Below are 16,372 nucleotides of genomic sequence, written 5' to 3'. Positions count from 1 at the left end.
ATATCGTTGATAAACAACAGAAACAAAATAGGACCTAGCACTGAGCCCTGAGGTACTCCGCATTCTATTGGCTTGCAAGAAGACACAGTCTTATCAACCCTCACACGCTGGTTTCTGTTGTAAAGGTATATTATGCTTTGTCTAGAAAATAAAATATCTTAATCTTGCATATCCTTCCATCCTTCCATATTAGGAAAAATATGGTTTACAAATCATATATGCTAAGAAAATCACATAAATTAGGTGTAAGAATAGAAAAATCTTAAAGTAGCAGAAAAATTAATGCAATATATGTATAAGCAGAATTAAACAAGGTAACTGGTTAATGTTGCTGAAGCTGATGATTCTACGGTTTTAATTACGGAGGCTAAAAAGCCTTTTTAAGGGCTCCATAGTTTTAATGGAATGTTAAGAAAAACTTATTATGAACATGATATGGAGCTACAGCATTTAAAAATTAAAAAAAAAAGAAGAAACTTGGACACATATCCCTTTTAATTTTCCGAATTTTTAATAAAGCTGCATCATACGGTATATATTTACAAAAAAACACTGAAAAGCCCATATTTGTTTTCTACTGAAAATAATTTCAAAATCACTGCAATCTGGTAACACCGGCGATGTGCGCATGCGTAGTATCTGTGACTATATGCAGCAAAAACTCGTTTCAAGGTCAGCCACGGGATCCACACCATAGATCCACACCTTTACCCAACCCAGAGACCCAACCTTTACCCCTTGACAAATACCTAAGATAATTTTGAGGGTTGTTGGTTCCTTGCTTGAATATTTTTGTTTGTGTATCGGGCAACATCAAAATTGTGCAGCTTATTCACTTAAAAATGTACATCTGTGGTAATTTAACTTCTATCCGAAAATTCGAACAAATCCCTGAAGGTTGGTGATTATACTATACATAGTTCTACATGGAAAGCTGTATGGCGCTATACCTGAAAACAGGTTGACAAAGTCAAAGGAATAAAATGATTTTTTTAATATTTTATAGTCATAGAGAAAGATTTTCTCTATGATCTAGGAGCAACCCTGGCAATTTTCCGAACCCTGGCTGACAACCAATCTGACAACAGTGTGACAAGTGCTGAAGTTGACAAGTGACAACTGACATATATAGATAAACAAACAAAATGACAGCTTTCTAAGAGTAAATAAAATAATTTATGCAAAGAATTTCTGTTGTTATATGTAAATTCGTTCGGGAATAAATGAGTTTTCTAAATCATTAGTGTACTTTGTTACTTTGTTGTTGTTAGAGACCTTTTATTGAATTTTGTTTTTTAGATGGACTCCACCCGTAATAGTCATATTAAAGAGGCCCAAGCTACTTTGGCTTCTATTCAAGAAATATCTCGGCTTTTAAATACAGAACTTAGTCCCGAAGCTTTAACAATATGCGTGAGACTTTGTGAAGCTGGTATTAGTCCAGAAGTATTAGCTGCTTTGGTTAGAGATCTTTTAAAGGAGGTTCGTGAATCACAATTAAATCATAATCAAGCCAGTTCATCAAGGGAGTTCCAAGCTAGTAATTAAATTTTTATCTATTCGGCTTTCTGGACAGTTTAAATACTGAGATGGGAATATAGATCATGCAAGAGTACAAAGCTGATGTTTACATTTTATAATAAATAAAAGTACTATCAAATTTGTAAGAGTTTGATAAAACTCCTGATATTCTACCAGAATTTTTTATGCACTGCCAGTAGCGTGTCAGTTTTGTAAACATGTATTTTAAGTAAAGTGACTGTTCAGGTGTAGTTTAATGCCGATTCAGTTCTAGTGTGATTTTGTCAGTTCATTATAATTAAAAAAGATGTAATATAAATATCATGGTAACATTTGGACTTTATGGTGAAACTCTAAATTCACCTCTTTTATTAATAGACATAAAACCTAACCTAGCCTGCAACATTAGCGTATATGTCTTGTATATGTTATTTGAATTTGTTTCTGTACCAAAGAAATAATATTTTGTTTAAAAAAATATATAATATGGTAATAATTATGAAATAAACACACAGTAAACATGAACGACTTTCAGATATCTCTCTGATTGCCTATTCAGACACAGAAATTAGATTGCAATGTTGCCAGTTATGTTTTCAAATTATACTACCTCTTCTTTATGTTATAAATTCTACTGTATGATTGAATAAAAACTGCGTCAGCGATGGCTATGAAATGAAGATTTCTGTCATTTTATATGTAAAATTATATGGGAAATGTCATCGATCGTCATTTCCAAGCCAACTGGATGCCTTTTTTTTCGATCATATGGTATTTATAACATAAAGAAATATATATTGCTATTGTTAAACTAACGATTTTATTAAACCCTTAGTAATATTTCTTTGTTATAATTTAATTTACATATATGAGTTGGGCTCAACTTTTGTTTAGCTGAAATCAGTTATGTAAGAAATGTTTGTTTATTTAGTATTTGGAAGCCTTTTCGAATAGTATGTCACAAAAGTTATTCTGCAGAAATGCCTAATTTTCAATTTTTCAACTTTAGATGGGCTGAAATCAGGCCAACTTGAGTTTAGCTAAAATCATTAGTTAAGCAAGAAATACTTGTTTAGTTTGGTTTTTTTCCAAATAGAAAGTCACATTTTTTTTTTGCGGAAATGCATTTTTTTATCGACTTTATAATAGCTGAAACCAGTTACATAAAAACAAATTTCTGTTTTTCATTTTCATTATAGAATTTTTTCTAGACATAATATGTAGACATGCAAAAAACTTCTTGTTTAAGTGTACCATTTTCATTGATTTATTGATAAAATATTGTAAAATATAGCGAGATTTGAAAAACACTCGGCAATTGAAGGGACCAATGCAAGAAGTGCCTAAGTCAGCTTAGTCAGGTTTCTAGTTTAAGTTTTACATTTCACTTTTACTCTATTTGGGCTCTCAGGTTCTATCACTTCCTGATGAGATACATGCCTGAAATTTGTAGGGTAGTATCAGTGACCCTCTTGGAGTCTCCATACCAAAATTCAGGCTTCTAGATTAAGTTTTACATTTCACTTTTGCTCTATTTGGGCTCTCAGGTGCTATCACTTTCGGATGAGATACAGGCCTGAAATTTATAGGGTAGTATCAGTGACCCTCTTGGAGTCTCCTTACCAAAATTCAGGCTTTTAGCTTAAGTTTTACATTTTACTTTTACTCTGTTTGGGCTTACTACTACTTCTGGATAAGATACAGGCCTAAAATTTGTAGGGTAGTACCAGTGACCCTCTTGGAGCCTCCATACAAAATTTCAGACTTAATAGCTTAAGTTTTACATTTAACTTCTCTATTTGGGTTCTCAGGTACTACCACTTCCGGATAAGATACAGGCCTGAAATTTGTAGGGAGTACCAGTGACCCTTTCGGAGTCTCTATAACAAAATTCAGGTTTCTAGCTTAAGTTTTACATTTCACTTTTACTCTATTTGGGCTCTCACTTCCTGATTAGGTACAGGCCTGAATTTGAATATGTAGGGTACTTAGGGTAGTATCAGTGACCCTCTTGGAGTCTCCATACGAAAATTCAGGCTTCTAGCTTTAGTTTTACATTTTACTTTTACTGTATTTGGGCTTACTACCACTTCTGGATAAGATACAGGCCTGAAATTTGTAGGGTAGTATCAGTGACCCTCTTGGAGTCCCCATACCAAAATTCAGGCTTCTAGCTTCAGTTTTACATTTCACTTTTACTCTATTTGGGCTCTCAGGTTCTTTCACTTCCTGATGAGATACAGGCCTGAAATTTGTAGGGTAGTATCAGTGACCCTTTTGGAGTCTCCATACCAAAATTCAGGTTTCTAGCTTAAGTTTTACATTTCACTTTTACTCTATTTGGGCTCTCACTTCCTGATTAGGTACAGGCCTGAATTTGAATATGTAGGGTACTTAGGGTAGTATGAGTGACCCTCTTGGAGTCTCCATACCAAAATTCAGGCTTCTAGCTTAAGTTTTACATTTCACTTTTACTCTATTTGGGCTCTCAGGTGCTATCACTTCCGGATGAGATACAGACCTGAAATTTATAGGGTAGTATCAGTGACCCTCTTGGAGTCTCCATACCAAAATTAAGTTTTACATTCTACTTTTACTCTATTTGGGTTTACTACCACTTCTGGATAAGATACAGACCTGAAATTTGTAGGGTAGTATTAGTGACCCTTCTGGAGTCTCCATATTAAATTTCACGCTTCTAGTTTAAGTTTTAAATTTCAGTTTTACAGTAGAACTTATAGGACACATATCGGAATTAACACGGCCGAATTAATGAAGTATCTGGATTACTGGAGGAATATTTTTATAATGTTATTGTTTCATACTTTTATTGTTTCGAACCTTAACTCAAAATTTAAACACATTTTTATTTAAACGAAAACGCAAAACGCTTTATAAAACATATTAAAACTTCTTTTTGATCTTATAAATTGCACTTATTGTACCTTGTACTTACATGTACCTACATACAGGGTGGCGCCTCTCATACGCCGCAGAGGCTCCAAGGAGAACAACAGTTTGTATCGAAATGAAATTGTGAGGGCATATGTAGGTTAATTCAGAGCACTTTTCTACAGGGTGTCCCCAAAAAAAGTTACATATCAAAGTTGTGTTTTTTGTAATGGAAACACCTTATATATTAAGAAACACCTAATAAAGAATAGTTTTATAAGAGAAGTATATGACTAAAATGTAACGTTTTTGACATATATTTTCTAGAAATAAAGAACAATTTTTATAAATTACAATAAAAGCTACCTAAATTGGATTATACCCGGTATACCCTAATATGTAGTTAAATTAACTATTGTACTTTAAATCAAATTAAAACTTAATCCAAAAAGTTATACAGGGTGAGACAAAATTAATATTGAACATTGGTCACCTTTAGAAGCATTTGGCATTTACCTGCTTTTAATCATTTGGCAGAATTTGGCTTAAAAGCATGTTACTCTTTTATTTTAAACGGAACACCCAGTATTTATTTCGATATTCAATGAATAATTCATATCTCAAATTCAAAATACTATTAGGGTTGCCTACCCCTCAAACAAAGATTTTCCTAGATATTTTCATTTACATGATTTGATCTGGGTAGATCTTATTTTAGATTATTAGATTATTTGATAAAATCTAGGGTGGCTGTGATATGTCTGACGTTACTGCAACATAGCTGTCTAATTAGTCCAACTTTAACAACTAGTTATCATTTTGTGTCAGTTAAAACAAAAAAAATTCTCTAAAATTTACCGAAAATGCAAACTTATCCTACATCAGCGAAAATTGATATGATTCTATTAGTTGGTGAATGCAGTGTGCATTCACCTATTAATAGGATACTTAAAGGCTCCTGATTTTATCTAGTCTAGGTTTTTTATGGGGATATGCTAAAGACAGTGTTTAAAAAACTCGAACAACTATTGTCGACAACATGCGAGAAATTATTGTAGCTGCTTTTCGAGGTAGAACTTTTTTAGAAATAAAGAACAATTTTTAAATGACAATAAAAGCTACCTAAATTGGATTATACCCGTTATACCCTAATATGTAGTTAAAATAGCTATAGTACTTTAAATCAAATTAAAACTTGATCCAAAAAGTTATACAGGGTGAGACAAAATTAAATTTGAACATTGGTCACCTTTAAAAGCATGTTACTCTCTTATTTTAAATGGAACACCCAGTATATTATTCCGATATTCAATGGAGAATTCATGTCTCTTCAAAATACTATTAAGGTTGCCCACCCCTCAAACATAGATTTTCCTATATATTTTCATTTACATGATTTGATCTGAGTAGATCTTTATTATTTGATAAAATATAGGTGGCTGTGATATGTCTGACGTTACTTCAACACATTTGTCTAATTAGTCCAACTTTAACAACTAGTTATTATGTTGTGTCAGTTAAAACAAAAAGAATTCTCAGAATTTTTTTCCGAAAATGCAATCTTATCCTACATCAGAGAGAATTGATATGATTCTATTATTAGTTGGTGAATGCAGTGTGCATTCACCAACTAATATAACAATATGTAATTAAATATCAGGCTATACAAGGTCAACTAAAATTTAGGTAGCTGTTGTCGAAATTTAAAATTTACTTTTCATTTTCACAAAATGTGAAATATGTCACAATCCTTAAATTTTAGGTATATGCGTCTTTAATAAAACAAACTTTTATTTTTTTTCTAGAATCCGAAAATCAATTAATATATAGGGTGTTCCATTAGAAAAAACACAACTTTGATGTGTAACTTTTTTGGGGGGCACCCTGTATAATTCTATATATTTTTATAAAATGCTTTCAGTTAAGCTACACAAATTTCATTTCGATATAAACTACCGATCTCCTTGGAGCTTCCGCGGCGTATGAGAGGCGCCACCCTGTATATGCACCTATAAGATAACTCAGTTATTACTTACTACAACATCCATATTAAGTAACTACGCACCTTAATACACATTCAATACGTACATAAAAATATCAACAAATGGGAAATTAACATTTAATTCGAATTGAATTGATTGATTTGAATTAATTGGCTTTTAAAAAAAATAATAGATTTTTATCTGCATACATACTTATCGATTTTGCTGCCTCAACAGCCTTCTCGTTTGGCAAAATATTTTGCCTAGAAACACCGTTTTCTTCTACCCAGTAAATACATTTTGATACAGATTGCATTGCTGTAAGATCTTTATTAAACAAGTCATTTTTATCACAACATTGTTATCCTCTGTTTCACTTTAGTCGTTATTTGTTTCTTTTGTTTCCAGTGCTTAGTATTTTCTCTTCAATTTGTCTCTGCCTTATATATCAGGCAAACTAGAGACAAACTCTTATTCCCCTTAAGTTCATTTACATTTTTTTTACTTTGTACATGGTTTGATGTTTTTATTTGTTCTTTGTATGTCTGATTTTTTATATCGAATGAATTGAAATATTAAATTTCGGAACAGCAAAAATGGAATGTTACGGATGGCATAGAAATGTTACGTATCCTTCCTTTCTTGTCAATGCAATCCAATCTTGCCTTTCTTAAGCAAGAGTTGTTTAGCTGGCTCTATTTTTTAGCAATATACGATACTCCTGACTCCTGTACTACAGAGAAAGACTACATACTGCATCTAACCGTCCACCGTCCAAAAAAATGCGATCTTTTATTTTTATTTGCCTTTGAATTTTGTTGGCACAAAGAGATAAAAATCAGTGGCGTAGCTTATATAGGTAACCAAGGGCCCTGGGGCAAATTAAAAAATGGGGCCCCACTGCTATGTAAACTGATTAGGTTTTATCAAATAAAAATATGAAATATACAAATACTACGTATATGCTAAGCTACTCAAGCTCTTTTTTGTCAAATAAGCTCTTTTTTGTCTTTTTTATCAAATAAAAATATTAAACAGTAACAACATAAATTACAATTAATACTTGGTGTAGGTTTGGCTAATAAAACGAAATAGAGAAGATTCAAGGGTTTATTATATAAAGGTCGGGCCTACCAACTGACTAAATAACAATTATATTTACATTTTTTTCCTGGCTTTAGTTTTCGCAAAAGTATCAATGACTTCGTTTAAATCCAGGCTTGATGCGGTTTTGTTTTCAATTGCTATTAGCGATAAATGTCGGAGTCGAGTTTGGCTCATATTATTTCTTAAATAATTTTGTATTATTTTTAATTTTCTAAATGACATTTCAGCCATATTTCAGCTGCTGCAGAAGTGACAGGAATTGCCACAGGTTACTACATTTAACGGTGGCGACCATGAACGATCTCCTGCCCGCGAACCTGAATTAATGTACATACTGCAGGTGACATTAATTCAGGCATTTTTTCACGATATTTCGCGTTATACAATGAGCTGTAGCGAAATTTATATATTTGACACGATTTATTGACTTAACGGACATCAATATGAGTGGTAAAATCAAATAAAATTGAACCACTATATTAACCAGTACAAAAAAGTTTATTGACATTAGCTTACTTCCTGATACAGCATTAATTTTTTAACTGTTCTCAAAAAAAAAATGTTAACTCGAATTCACAATAAAACGCACATCGATGAATAATAAAACGCACATATCACTATCCGTCAAATTGAACCAAACACTGCCAACCTACAGAAAGAATTTAGGGGAACTCCCTAGGCATAACTTTTGAATTTCTCTCAACTGAGTTGTCATGATTAAAGTGGGGTTGCAACCTGTCATATTTATTTTGAAAATGGGAGAAATTTCCAAAAGTTCAGTTCGATCGAGATTTCTGGTAAGGTTGATAATATTTAAGCTTTCAGGTTCTACCACTTCCTGATGAGATACAGGTCTTAAACTTGCAGGGTTGTATCAGTGACCCTTCTGGAATCAGTACCAGCAGAAAAGAGACTCCATTTGACGGTACTGATACTACTATTCTAAAAAAACATTTTTTAGTAATATTTATAAATTACATGAAGAATATCTGACTCATTAACATTACCAGTGATGTTGATTAACACCGATATGTATTATAGAGTATGATCGAAAAAATCGGTAGTATTTATTTTTGATTCCATCAAGTCTTATTATAAATTATATGTATAATTTATTCTCACAACTTGAACTCTTTATCAATTATTAATTTATTCTCACATATCTACATGTAAGTTTGTGTCGTTTCGTCGATTTTTTTGTAAAATGCTTCGTTTCGGGTTTCGGACATACAAGGTGTAGAAGTTTCATTTTTATTTCGGTTTTTTTAAATAATTTCTGTACTAACGTCGATATTTGGATCAAAATGGATGTCTGGGTGTTTCTTGCCATAACAAATTTGAGTCGCTGTTAGTATGACTTTTACGTACAGAGGACGCCACCTACATGTTTTTAACTGTTTTTAAGAATAGATAATAACTTTTCGTCTGTATTTGTATTATGCTGCTGGTAAAAAAAGAGCTGTTGGCTGCTATGGAAAAAATCGCTATGGACCAATGTGAAAATTGCTATGGACAACCATTTTCAAGATATTTGGAATCAAAATAATCAATATATTTTATCTAATTCAAATTAATCATATTTTTTTAGAAAAATTTATGATAAAAGTTTTTGTTGAATTTTTGGCACAAAAATATTTCAAATTTATTATTTCAGTCTAATAACTATCTATCATGTTTATTTTTTGTCAGAGACAGTGATGACATATTGATTATTTCAATTCCAGTTGCCCGAAACCGTTCTCGAGAACAACTTCTCAGCCTCCTGTATGGCGAAACTATAGGTATTTTTCTTATTTTTGGCATGCACATCTTTATGGGATTTGAATTGCGCCCTAATTGTTTTTAATATACAGGGTCCGGCAATAGTGCTTCGGGCATCTGTAACTCCTAGAACAAAAAATTTGGATATTTTGTTCAAGTGCGGATTTAAAGTATGTTCTAGGATGTATTTCAGGAAAATATTTAAAATTCTATAGGGTGGCTCAAAAAAGTGTGAGTGGATCGGGATTATTTTTTTTTAAATGGAACACCCCGTATATTATTGCATTTTTGGCTTCTTTTGAGATCACTTTACATATTTCGATAGGTTCAGAGATACATATTAATAAATAAATAAAAAATATACATTTTCAGCCTTTCTAAAACAAATTATTAAAGATACAAGAACTGTCCTGAAATCAAAACTATATTAAGTATTTACTTTAGATGGTCTGTACTTACTTTGCTTTAAATATGGTAACCTTAAATCATACAGGATGTTCAAAATTTTATGCCAAACTTTCTAAAATATAAAATAATTTTTCTTCGTTTTTTTAAATGGAACACCCTATATATTATTTTTTCAATAGATGGAGAATTAAAAAATGAACATTTTTTGTTTTTATAGTGTTTCAAAATTTTTAACGGTTTTGCAGATATTCGCGGTTTTATATTTTATATGGCATTTTCCATAGTAAATTTTTATCAAAGCCACCCAATAATTGTTTTCTCGTATTTTGCTGTTGAGAGAGCCATATGAAATAATAGTGCTTGTAACTGCGAAACCATTAAAAATTTTGAAATACTTTAAATATAAAAAAATGTTCATTTTTTTAATTCTCCATCTAATAAAAAAATAATATACATAAAATATAAACAAGAAATCGTCGGTGAAACGTGATAAACTGCTAACTCCATTATTCCTAATTTTACAGGAGACCAAAAAAACGGTACAAAAAAATATGTACACATGTGGGAAGTATTTTGATGCGTTAATATGATAAAGAGATAAGAATTTTATTTGCTGGGGAACAATAAAACTCAATATTTCGTGTTACGTCATTTTATTCAGACACAATAGGTAGATAGCAGATATTCGTCTTGCAGAAATAAGAAATAAAAATATACTTCTGGAGATAGCAACCTTTATTGTTCGAAATTTTGAAAGTGGAAATTAATATTACCCAAACAGATTTACAAATAATCAATTAAATTTAAAAAATATGATATTCATAACCATATATTTATAATATTGTCGGTCTAGAAGCAAAACATACAAGTCCAAAAACGAATAAATTTTTAATGAAAATTTTAAAATTTTTTGCATTTTTAAAGAACTGAAGTAGCAGAATTTTGAATTTGATTTTTTTTTCTTTGGACATGAATATGAAAATAATTTAAAAATTAAACTTATAATTCTTAGAAGATATGGTAGAATCCTTCCATGCTTATCCTAATTTTTATACAACGGTAGAGTAGACCCAGCTTGGAAGACAGTGCGTGATTTTATTAAATATTTATTACTTTTCTCCTTATTTTTTTAATTTTTATAAAAATTATGTATCATTTACGTGAAAATACGTTGATAAAAATAAAACTGATTAGGTATTATGGAAATTCTTATACATGTAGGTAATGTTATTTAAATTATTTATAGCACGCCGATGAATTGCTCGTATATAGAGAATTTCGTTTTTCCCCTTACCCTTTACGGATTATATAGATAACTATTAGGGGGGCCCTTTATAGTTCATTAATAATTAATGAGAATTAAGAATAATTATTATTCTCTTAACAATATTTGCTTTTGCATTGCATTATGGAATTTGCATTGCATTGGTTTACCTTGTATTAGGGTAGTTTCCTGATTTCTATACAGGGTGAGTCTTAAATAAGTTCAAATATGTGCAGGGCTGGTAAACCTCGATAAAAGAAACATAATATTTTCTCTTTACCGTTTTTTTCAAATAAATCCAAAACAACTGAGTTATTTCACTTTTAAAATTTCCAATTTTTTGCTATAATTTTGAGAATCATTGGATTTTCTTTCTTGTAAATTTAATCTACTACCTATGTTACCATATTACAAACAAAGTAGGTTTTTAAACTAAAAATTAAAGAAAAATCCAAAAATTTTTTTTTTTTAAATTCCAAATTTTCAAAAAAAAATTCGCCCAAGAAACCTCATAATCGTGTTTCTTGGGTCGAAATATACTACCCTAAAAATATTTGCACTTATTTAAGACTCACCCTGCATATAATAGGGAAAAATTGACCAAAACGTAAGGCGAAAAAATACACAAAAAAAACACACTAGCCCCTCCTTACATTGCCACCCGGGCCCCTTTGGCCTAGTGCGACCCTGGATCGACGTACTGTACTAAAAAAACATACTATTACGAATCTGTGTGTTTGCTTTAGCGTGATCGTAACGAAAATTACGGAGATAGCAGCATTTCGGTGGCTATTTCAGATCACTAGGAATTAGCAGATATTATTGAGTTAAAATAAAAAATTTTCTTTAATGGGAAAAATATGTTTGCTTTCCCTACTTATAGAGTATTTTTTTCTCTTTCTAATGGTTTAAAAAAAACTTATTAACGTAAAAAATGGAGTTAGCAGGTTATCACGTTTCACTGACGAAATATTAGTTTATATTTTAGAAAGTTTGGCGTAGAATTTTGAACATCCTGTATGATTTAAGATTACGATATTTACAGTAAAGTGAGTATAGGCCATCTAAATTATATATCTAATATAGTTTTGATTTCAGGATAGCTCATGTATTTGTAATATTTTTTTTAATGAAGGTTGAAAAATATATATTTTTTATTTATTTATTAATAGCTTTTAAACTATCAAAATATATTTATTCATATCTTAGGATTATGTAAAGTGATCTGGAAGGAAGCCAAAAATGCAATAATATACAGGATGTCCCATTTAAAAAAAATCATCTCGAACCACTCAAACTTTTTTCAGCCACCCTGTAGGAGTTAAAATATTTTCTTGAAATACATCCTAGTACATACTTTATGTTTACACTTAAACAAAATTCCCAAGTTTTTTATTCAAGGAGCTACAGATGCCCGACGCACTATTGCCGGACCCTGGATTATGTCTTCAAGTATATGCTGAGGAGGGAATGTCAGAATATATGTATAGAATCTCTCAGGTTAATAAATGACGACTAACATAGTCATTTCGATGCTCGAGACCAGCCAGCAGCCTCTATCTGCTATTCTCTGCAAGAGAATAGCCCAACCACAGGCCGAACAGTGTCAGCAGAATGACCGCAAGCAAGGTTACGTTAAATTTCAGTGGTAAGTTCATGAAGGTAACGACATCCAATTAGAAGATACATTTGATGAGGTAGATACATAGTTGACGTTTCAATATATACTGCATATACAGGGTGAGTCAACGATAGAGTAAAGTTCATTATCTCATTTGTTTCAAGGTTTACAAAAAAATGTTTAATATAAAAGTTATAGGGATGGTTAAGATACACATTTTATAATTATTATAGAGTATACAAGGTGCTTCAAAAAAGTGTGGCGGCTATAACATATGTTTTTTTAAATGCAACACCCTATTTTTTATTTTATTTTTAGATTCTGCGTAAAATTCCATAACTTTTTTATATATAATGTTATATACCTAAATTAATAGTTTTTGTAATATTTCAATTTATTTAAACAAATGTTAAATTGCAGTGTGGTAAAAAATTGTCAATGGTGACATTGTTTCTTATGTTGGAGTACCAAAATTTGGTAGGAGAGTATTATAGAGATGAAAAAAAAGATATATGTAAAGATATTTTAGTTAAATGATACAGGGTGTTCAAAATATATTTCTGAATTTCAACTATTCAAAATTAAAAAATCTCAATTTTTTTAAATGGGACACTCTATATATTATCATTTTTTCTGATAGATTTTACAAAACTCTTCAACTTTTATTAAGTATGTCATATACCTATTTTTAATTGTTTGCGATTTATTCCCATTTTTTCTATTTTTACCCATATTTTTAATACAATTACCCTATAAAATCATAGTTACCATGACAAAACAAAACTATTTATTACTTACCTTTAACAAGTAGCTTCATAATTAGTTACAATTGCTGGTATTAGTTAAAATTAATTAACTTTACTCAAATAAACTAAATCGCAGTAGTGAATTTCTTGGGTATTTCTATATTATGATAAATGACACTTGGGATTTTTCGTCGAGGCGAATAGCCACTGATTAGCGTAATACTAGATTAACTAATTGCTAAAGACTACTGATATAGGAATTTTCTTCAACATACAGTAAAGTTTTTTCTCGTAGTAATTCTGATTTATAAATTTGGTAAAGCCAATTTACTACTGCCGCGAAACCGTCCCATTACACACTGAAGATGTTTTCTAGATAATATACATCTATTCTTATAGTAGTTAGCAAAGTACTATATAATATATAGTACTGAACCACAAAATGTGGTTTTCTAGGCTTGTCCGTATATATCAGTCACATTGACTAATTCATTTGAAGAAAATCTGTAACTATTATCTTTACCATTTATACTTATTACAACAAATTAAACTAAAATTCAAATTTTGTTCTTAACTTGCTTAACGGACATGAAATTGTGATAATTATTACTTTTTGTCATGGTAACTATGATGCTATAGCGCAATTGTATTAAAAATATGGGTAAAAATAGACAAAAATTGGAATAAATCGCGAACTAATAAAAATAGGTATATGACATACTTAATAAAAGTTGATGAGTTTTGTAAAATCTATCAGAAAAAATGATAATATATAGGGTGTACCCAAGGGTGTAAAATTGAAATTTCTTAATTTTAAGTAGTTGAAATTCATAAATATATTTTGAACACCCTGTAGCATTTAACTAAAATATCTTAACATATATCTTCTTTTTAATCTCTATAGAACTATCATACCAAGTTTTGGTATTCCAACTTCAGAAACAATGGTACTACTGGCAATTTTTACACACACTGCAATTTAACATTTGTTTAAACAAATTTAAATATTTGAAAAACTGTTAATTTTAGGTATATAACATTATATATAAAAAAGTTATAAAATTTTACGCAGATTCTAAAAATACAATAAAAAATAGGGTGTTGCATTTAAAAAAACATATGTTATATCCGCCACACTTTTTTGAAGCACCCTGTATACTCTATAACAATTTTAAAATGTGTATCTTAACCTTCCCTATAACTTTTATAATAAACATTTTTTTGTAAACCTCGAAACAAATGAGATAATGGACTTTACTCTATCGTTGACTCACCCTGTACAGGGAGGCGCACCTCATTCGCCTCGGTTGATTATACGAAAACGGAAAGATTTAGAAACAAAATATTTTATGGGTATAGGCGGGGAGGCAATGTGCAAAATTTAAAATTATTTGGAAATATTATATATCTAAAATTATATTTTTTCTTATGAAACACCCGGTATTTTATTTCATTTTTGGATTCTTGTGACCAAAAAAAGGCATTTATTATAAGGGTTCAATATGTTTAAAATCTTTGGTTCTTGAGATTTAAATATGCATGCTACAATAGAAGAGATTATTAACACCCTGTACATTACATTTCAAAATTAATTCTTATGATGAGTTTAAAGGTAGAAAAATAAACTTTAGTGAAAAATATTCTTTCTTCCTTAAATCTATACAGGGGTACCAAAAATTGCTGGTCTATTTTAAATATTTGTTTTTCATAAAAACTTCGTTATTTCAAATGCAACACTATCTATTTTTTAAATAAGTCGAAGCAGATTTAAATGATCTTTCAAACTATATCAGGGTTTCCTATACCAATCTGGCTCAGATTTTGAATAAAAAGCGATTTTTCAATAAAATTGTAATCAAGATGGCTGGTGTCGCCATGGCAATTTTCTAGTGACACTTAGTAGCTATTTTCAAAATCGACATTAATTTATGGACTTTATTTAAATTTATAACAGGTTATTTTTATTTAATGTACCTACAATAATGTTAATCAGTTATTTATTTATTATTTTATCAAGAAACATGAAGCAGTATCTGCTGGCGGAAGGAATGGATTTTACAGTGACTTTATTTTGTGAGGACAATTGAATTGAAGGCTTTATGCTCAAAGATATCTAAATAGGATTTTTTTGATAAGGGTTCTTTGAAAAACTACTTTTCCTATTTCGCAGAGTTGATAGTGTGATGTATGAAAAACCTATTAGGCAGAAACCTGTCGTTGGAAGCGAAGAAAATGAATTTGTCTTAATTAGTTCTTTTCTAGAAAATCCAATATATCTACAAGTGATCGTAATATAACAAAGAACTACAACTTTATTTTACCTACTTACTTATTAAACTATTGTAGGTAAATTAAATAAAAAGTAAACTGTTATAAATTTAAATAAAGTCCATAAACTAATGTTGATTTTGAAAATAGCTACTAACTGTCACTAGCAAATTGCCATGGCGACACCAGCCATCTAGATTGCCATTTTATTGAAAAATCGCTTTTTCTTTTTATTCAAAATCTGAGACAGATAGGTATAGGAAACCCTAATATAGTTTGAAAGGGCATTTAAATCTGCTTCGACTTATTTAAAAAAATACATAGTGTTTTATTTGAAATAACGAAGTTTTTATGTAAAAGAAATATTTAAAATAGACCAGCAATTTTTGATACCCCTGTATAAATTTAAGGAAGCAATCAAATTTTTCAGTAGAGTTTATTTCTCTGGTTGTGACCAAACCAAACCAATACAAGAATTAACTCTGAAAAGTAATGTACAGGGTGTTGACAAACTTTTTTATAATATCATGCATATTTAAATATCTTTAAATATCTTAATTAAAAAAACAAAAGCATTTAAACATATTAAACCCTTATAATAAATACTTTATTGTATGCCCAATAATTCAAAAATGAAATAAAATACCAGGTGTTCCATAAGAAGAAATGTAACTTTGGTATGGATCTTATTTCTGGCACACCCTGTACATTTCAAAATAATTTTAAATTATGCACATTGCCTCTCTACATATACCCACAAAAAAAATGTTGTTTCTACATCTCTCCGTTTTCGTATAATCAA

At 30.3% G+C, this 16,372-nt stretch overlaps 1 long non-coding RNA gene across 1 annotated transcript; it reads left to right on the top strand.

The window, feature by feature from the left end:
* The first annotated feature begins 1,092 nt into the window (after window positions 1-1,092).
* Window positions 1,093-1,859, top strand: LOC115890996. Its single transcript, XR_004051735.1, has 2 exons — window positions 1,093-1,245; window positions 1,300-1,859. It is a non-coding gene; the product is annotated as an uncharacterized LOC115890996 (long non-coding RNA).
* The last annotated feature ends 14,513 nt before the right edge of the window (window positions 1,860-16,372 follow it).

Source organism: Sitophilus oryzae, unplaced genomic scaffold (assembly GCF_002938485.1).
Source record: "Sitophilus oryzae breed Bouriz unplaced genomic scaffold, Soryzae_2.0 scaffold_1179_pilon_pilon, whole genome shotgun sequence".
NCBI classification, from domain to species: domain Eukaryota; kingdom Metazoa; phylum Arthropoda; class Insecta; order Coleoptera; family Curculionidae; genus Sitophilus; species Sitophilus oryzae.
This window is presented reverse-complemented; position numbering and strand designations above follow the sequence as displayed.